Below are 7,414 nucleotides of genomic sequence, written 5' to 3' on the forward strand. Positions count from 1 at the left end.
ATTTATTTCTTTCCATTCTTTCATTTTAAAATATTATAATTTCTGAGTAAATTATAGTATTTACATTATCATGACAAATACTAAATTATCATGATACATAATGTATCCTGAGTATGTTCTCTTTATGGTACATCTTTCCTTTCTCTAGGCTCAATTTTTTTATGCATAAATCATTCACTAATTCCCCACCCCTCTGATCGTCATATCCACCAAACACATAAAATATTCTGTTTCCTCTTTCCCCTTCCTTCTCTTTTTCCCTGAGATATTTCTCCTGGAGGCCTACCCCTACCCCTGCTTGCCCCCACTCTCCTCTGTATTTCTTGCTCTCTAGGCTTGTCTTCCCACTGTTTTTTTCTAGGTTTTTCCTTCTCCATCCTCCTGGGACTTTCTTCCCCCTCTTTCCTATACCATCGACTACAGTTTCCAGAACTTGTATCATTATTTTTCTTGTCTTTTTGTACTATTTTGTGGAATATACTGTCATATGGATTTCTAAGGATGGCGACTAATTTTTTGAGGCCGTGTGTCTGAAAGTCATATTCCTTCAGAATCTTGAAGGCAACACTCATGATCATTTAACTTAGAGTTTACTGATTAAATTCAATATCACCCTAATCTCCAATGCTTTGTATGTAACTGGTTATCTATCTTCCTGAAGAAAACCAGTCTTTTAAAGTTTTCTTTCCTCTTTAGTGTTGTTTTGTGTGCACATATCTGATTACATCTATCTTGCTGTGCATTTTCTGACTATATTTCAGTTTGGGAGTTCATGTCTTTTCTTATTTGCTGATAACTTCTTCTCTGTTTTCTTGGCCCTCAATTTTAGAGTCTATTATTTTTATTTTTGCCTCTCAAACCAATCTACTTTCTTTATTATCTTCTCTTGGTTTTCATCTTCTTGTTCCACTTTGTGAAGTTTTAAATTTTTTCACTCTGATTCTTTCTCTTATTTTTTAAACATCTAGTATATTTTGTTATTTTAAAGTGCTTTTTTTTTGCTCTCTAGAAGTTTATTTGAATAACTTCTCATTATTGTGTCATGGAGTCAGTGGTTTTTTTTATTGCTTGAACATACTACACTGTAGTATTCTGATTTTTTTTCCTGCTCCCAGCTGTTTCCTTCTTGCAGCTTACACTTTTTAAAACTAGCTTGGTGTCTTTTTTTTTCTTATTTTATTTTTTTATTTATTTATCTTTAGAGAGTAAGGGAAGGAGAAAGGAAGAGAAACATCAATGTATGGTTGCCTCTCGTGCATCCCCTGCTGGGAACTGGTCCCTGCCGGGAACTGGCCCGCAACCCAGGCATGTGCCCTGACTGGGAATCAAACCTCGATCGTCTGGATCGCAGGCCCGCGCTCAATCCACTGAGCCACACCAGCCAGGGCAAAGGTTGGTGTCTTTTATATTAGAGTCTTCCTTCAACTACTTGATCCTCAAATAGTCAAGTTCAAGAGTGAGGAGCTAAACACACAATTGGAAGCTTGTATGTGGGCTTCTCTGTTTCAGGGGCAGATGAACCATTCCAATGGAAGAGACTCTAGCACCTGTATTTTTTTCTTTTTTGTGGATCAATTTTCTAGAGAGAATCCCTACATCTCTTTGTGCCTGGCAGGAAGCCTAGCTGCTGGTGCTCTCAGGGCTGAGTGGGAACAGAGAACTGGGGTGGGGTTATCTCAACAATTTATTGTGTAGATTTACATCTGAGTTTTCTTTTTCTGTGTGTCATCTTCATCCAAAAGTTTAGCTCACATCTATGAAACCAGAGCCTTTTTAAAAAATTTAAATTGTTGTTCAAGTACAATTGTCTCCACTTCCCCCTTTACTCCCCCCACCCCTAATCAACAAAACAAGGAAGCAAGCAAAATACAACTAGAGACATTGAAATAAAAAAACCAGATCCTTTCTGATCACAATTTGGCCATTTGCTGGGGAGCATAGAAGGTATTGTTAAGTTGTGAGGGTGCAAAGCAGAAAAGAGCTGTTTCATTTTATAGCTATATGCAGTGTACTAGAGGGTGGGCTGGAGGGCAGGAGAGTGTATTCATTTACTTCAATAAGGAAAATGGTTACATTTTGAATTATCACAGGGTTTAGTTTACCATAAAAACACTAAAATTTTGCTAAATCCTCAGTCTTTGTTTAGTTTTTAATGTGACAAACAGACAAGGGGTAGGAGTGTCATCAGCCCATCTTTTAGACCTTGTTGGTGGAATTGGTGTCTGTGTATCTTCCAAGGAGACAGTATTATTCCTGATACACTATCATGAAGACTTCTGCTAGACTCTTCTGAGCTAGTTTAAGGAGTAGCTGCTATTGGGATTTGCAATTCTGAGGGCAACCATTCCAATGCTAAACTCAGTAACCATGAATTACTAACAGCATGTGCCATGGGCCTGGAGTCCCACTGGATCATCAGCAAGTGAAGTTTATTTCAAGACTCCCTCGACAACTGGAACCATTAGCCCCCATTCTGACCAGTGGAGTAAGAAGAATTGGTCCCCAGGAGCCCTTGAGTTATCTAAGTGTGTACATTTATATTGTGAAGTTTAGTAGACATGTCACCAACAGGTATGTAAGGGTTTTTTTGTTTTATTTTGTATCCTTTCATTGCTTAGAGAGAGAGAGAGAGAGAAACATAAATGTGACAGGACTGATCCCACAACCTTCGTGTGTGCCCTGCCTGACCAGGAATCAAATCCATGACCTTTTGGTCTATGGGACCACAGTCCAACTATCTGAGCCATACCATCTTCATACCTGAGGTTTGAAGCAGTCTTCATCAAGACTCTCCTCTTTCTCTTCTTCCCAGCAAACTCTTCATTGCATGTTAAGTAGCTCCAAATAAGCAATTGGGCGATGTGTAGTACCTCTCTTGCATGACAACTAAAGTCCATTCTTTGTTGACCAGATCTCATTTTTTTTGGTTGTTTTAAGGAAATTGTTGGCCAAACTCAATACATGTGTTTATTTTTCTTTCATATTTTTGAATAAAGTACTTAAAATATTAGATATTGAGAAATATTCAGAGAATTAAAATAACATCATATGATAAAGGCTAAGTAATTTAGAATGGGCTAATGGGTAGGGCTTTTAATAAATTTCTATTTATTTATTGCTTACAATTACATTTTTATTATCTCTCCATTTTGAAGCAGTTCACAACAAGCACAGTGCCTTCCTTCCTTCCTTCCTTCTTTTCTTCCTTTTCTTTCTTTCCTTTCTTCTTTCTTTCTTTCTCTCTCTCTTTCTTTTTCTCATTTCAATAAATGAAATTATCCCTTTAAGAAAAAGGCACTAGTCTTTCAAATAGGTAAACAAAATTTTCTACTCATCCCTTCTTTTTCTCCTGTGGGGACCCAACATAATACCCTAGAAACAGCAAAGTGAGCTTTAGCCTCCTTGACTCCAGTACTGGCATAAGGCCAATTCTCTTCACTCGTCATTTGATCTTGGGGCCATCCTTCAAGGCTGATTGCAAGGTTTTCACATCACAGATGCTCATGCTGCCCTCAGCAATGGCAGTTCAGAACTGCAAGCACATGGCTTTACCCTCACTGAGTTCAGAGATGTGGCCAATGCTGTTCTTGTGCAGTGAGCCCAGGCCCGCCCCAATGTCCATACCAACCTCACAGCTCATCCTCTTGTTGAGGCTCTAGTGCTGTGAACTTTTCTTGGGCACATCTAGTTGCCCACACAAGTTCAGTGTCCCTGAGGTGCTCGCATAAGTAAAAAGCACCAGGAAGCAGTTGTGGCCCACAGCCATCATGTTTTCTGTAATGAAGATCAGGGCCAGCAGCAGCAATGTTTCAGAGGCCAGAGTCACTAGGCCCACCTTTTTGTTAGCATAGGGCACATGGTGCTGTCATGACTGACTGAGGCCTCTTGGCTGCAGATGGTATACACCCAGCCACAGCTACTGCTGGACTTGAATTTCAGCTCCCTGAAGGGCATTCTTTAGCTCTTGGGAATGGATGCCAGTTACTCCTCCACTTCCGGGTGTAGGTTGAGAAGATCTAGCACCTGAAGCCTTAGGAGCTGTTGGCCAAAAGCTCATTGTTGGGGTTCCTGTCCAAATGGAGGACCATGGAGCAAATGCGCATCTTGAAGTACTTGCACACTCACCAGTCATTTTCCTGCTGAAAAAAGAAGATGGAGATGACGCAGGAGCCGCTGCCCACAGTGTACTTGTTCTTTGGGGACCCAGCACACACAACAAGCAGCCAGGTTGATTCACAGGATGATGAGTTTCCCTGTGCCACCCTTCAGCATCTACACGTAGGCATTATGGCCTGAGTGGTAGGTATAGATGTAGTTACTCTTAGGGGCCCATACTGTTCCTTGAGCTTGTGTTCCTCCTGATGGTTGGGGCAGATGTCAGTCTGTGTAAAGTCCTTGTTCGAGGTGTGGCAGCTGATGGGCTGCTCCAAAAAGCTGTGGTAAGCCATGATTTCTCAGCTTCTCCAGGTTCCCCATCACAGACTCTGGGCAGTTGAGATGATGAACTGACTCTGGAACCTGCAGACACTTCCTCCAATGAACTGATGTTTAAACTGAAATCTGGCACTAGCTGATGTGGCTCAGTTGGTTGGACATTGTCCCCTACCAAAAGGTTGCAGGTTTAATTCCCAGTCAAGGCACACGCCTAAGTTGAGGATTGTATCCTTGATATGGGCATCTGCGTGGGTATAATCCCCAGTCTGGAATCGTACAGGGGGCAACCAATAGATCCTCCTCTCTCTCCCATCGATATTTCTCTCTCTCTAAAAGCATTGAAAAAAATGTCCTCACATTAGGATAAAAATAATTAATAAACTGAAATCTGAGTGTTAATAAGCTAGCTATGGGAAGATAAAAGGAATTTGGCCTCTTAAGTTCACAGGGAGCAGTTCTGGCAAAAGCCCTTAGGGAAGATGTCCTTCTCTTGTCTGCTTTTTCCCTTTAGTAATATTGTAGGAGAATTAATGTCATAGACTCTGGTGGCTTTGTTCTTTTTAAAAATATTTTATTTATTTATTTTTTAGAGAGAGGGGTAAGAAGGAAGAAAGAGGGAGAAATATTGATGTGTGAGAGAAACATCAATCAGTTGCTTCTTGCAAGCGCCCAGTCTGGGACCTAGCGTGCATCCCAGGCATGGGCCCTGACAGGGAATTCAACCAGGGACCTTTGGGTTTGCAGAACGATGCCCAATACACTGAGTGGGTGGCTTGATTTGATGTGAGATTAGTTCTCCTGAACTTTTATTTACTTTAGTTAAAAAATATTTATTCATTTATTTTTAGAAAGAGGGGAAGGGAAGGACAAAGAGAGGGATAGAAACATCCACTCGAGAGAGAGACATCAGTGGGTTACCTCTCGTAGGCACCGACTGTGGACTGAACCTGCAGCCCAGGCATGTGCCCTGATGGGGAATCCAGCTGGCAACCTTTTATTTTTCAGAGGACTCCTGACTAACTGGTTGGGACAGTTCTCCTGAACTTTTAGATGAAGTCTTGTCCTCACTTCCCTAGGTCTTCCTCCTATGGATTTTGAGTTGTGGAGCCTTTCTTCTATGAAATCCTGTCTTTGGAACCCATCTTCCTCTTGTATCGTGATCCTCTCTTTTCCTTATCTCTCTTGCCCTCTGTGTGCCCAAACCCACACCTCACATTTCCTTCAGTATGGGGCCTGCCCTGGAAGAAAGGCCCCCACCCAGTTTTTAGAGACTTGCTGTCCTGCAGCCCTCACCATAGGTCTTTTGCCTATTTCATTTGGGGACTGGGCAACTCTCCTGCTCTCCAGCAGTCACCTGTGTGTGGTGGTGATCACAGCGGGTCCTCAAGGGTTTTCTGTGCTTGGCCCACCAGGCACCGGTGTCTGACCTCTGCTTTCTCTTCTGCAGCTTTCAGTGCCTGAACTTCTAGGGTGTTGGTGGTTTGTCCTTGCCCTATTTTTATTTTGGTGTTTGTGAAGATAGCTTGTCACATAGTTTTGTTGTAAGTAACGATCATGGGTTTTTTATTTGTTTTCTAGCTTCTCTGTTTTTAGGTGGAGATCCTGTGATATCCCAAACTGGGCTGCTTGCCACTGACACATTCCTGGGTCTCTCTCTTAAAGACCTCAGAAAGACAGAGTCTCGCATTTCTCTTTGACTGTTGATCCTCCAGGTGAGGAATTTGCACAGCAGTGTGAGCTAACTCACTAATGAATCCATTTTCTTTTAGTGCGCCGTCTGGAAGGAAGATGGAACACATACCCTGCATGTTCTCATAGTCACTCTCCATCTGCAGCCAGGTGCTGCCCATTCTTCTCTCCTCCATGGAAACAGTGCTGCCCCATCTGCCAAGACCCAGCTTTCTTACAGGCAGAAACCCCTGCTCCCGACTCGAAGAACCCTGCTCTTTAGTGAGACTCCTGATGGAGCTTGAGCAGTAAAACAATTCTTCAAAGCACAAATGAGCTTCCATTTCTTTAAGAGTTTTATTTTTGAGAAAAATCAGTTGTTTCCTTTTCCTCGCATTGCTTGGCCTCTTACATCAACATCTCTAAATTTACCTGGCACATCTGTGATTCTAAGACAGATATGAAAAAAGAAGTAACTATTAGATTTGGACAGTTGGGTGCTGTCTTAAATGTTTTATCCATTTCTCTCCCAGATCTGATTTTTAAAATACTTTAATGTATTTTAATAGCAAACTTACAGGAACAGCATAGAAGACAGACAACATTAAAAATATTCTTGCATGTAGGACAACTCAGAAAAGTACAGTGAATGGGCGGAATCTACTGTATAACAAAAATGCTATAAACACTATTTAGTTGCCATCAATAAGAATTTACTTGTTTTTAAAAAATCCAAATGCTGGCATTGTCCAGAAAAATGTAACAGTTTATTTATATTAATATAAAGTTGAACTGCCGAAACTTGTTCACTGAAATATCCTGACTTGCATTAATGCTTTATGTCTCTGCATTTATATTAAAAAAAATTTGAACCATGGCTGGTGTGACTCAGTGAATTAAATAAAAATCTTTAAAATTAATAAATAAACACTCTAATTTTAAAAATGCATACACAAATGAAAATAGAAAAATTGTCAATACCTATCTTTTGCCACCTATTTTCCGCTTGCATTCACATACTTAGGTACCTTTTGACCCCATGGGTATAAAATATCCAACATACCAATACTAGGAAGAAGAGAATTTTTTTAAAAGAATGAAATGTTTCCCATCATAGTGGATTCCTAAGCATGTTCTCCACATATGCAATGGGCTAGTTGGATGTCTTTTGGCATAATTGTTACATGTTTGGCATTGGCAACGCATAGGTTGGTGTCTTCAAAAAAGGCAACCAGATGGGCCTCACTTGTCTTCTGCAAACAAATAGCTGCACTCTGGAAGCACAAATCTGTTTTGAAGCCCTGAGCAACTT

General features: G+C 40.9%; 1 pseudogene; it reads right to left on the bottom strand.

The window, feature by feature from the left end:
- Positions 1–3,442: 3,442 nt before the first annotated feature.
- On the bottom strand, positions 3,443–4,448 carry LOC118993682 (actin-related protein 2/3 complex subunit 1B-like; annotated as a pseudogene).
- Between the last annotated feature and the right edge of the window lie 2,966 nt (positions 4,449–7,414).

This window comes from Sturnira hondurensis, unplaced genomic scaffold, assembly GCF_014824575.4.
Source record: "Sturnira hondurensis isolate 20B ecotype Veracruz unplaced genomic scaffold, ASM1482457v3 Scaffold0008860, whole genome shotgun sequence".
Classification (NCBI taxonomy): Eukaryota; Metazoa; Chordata; class Mammalia; order Chiroptera; family Phyllostomidae; genus Sturnira; species Sturnira hondurensis.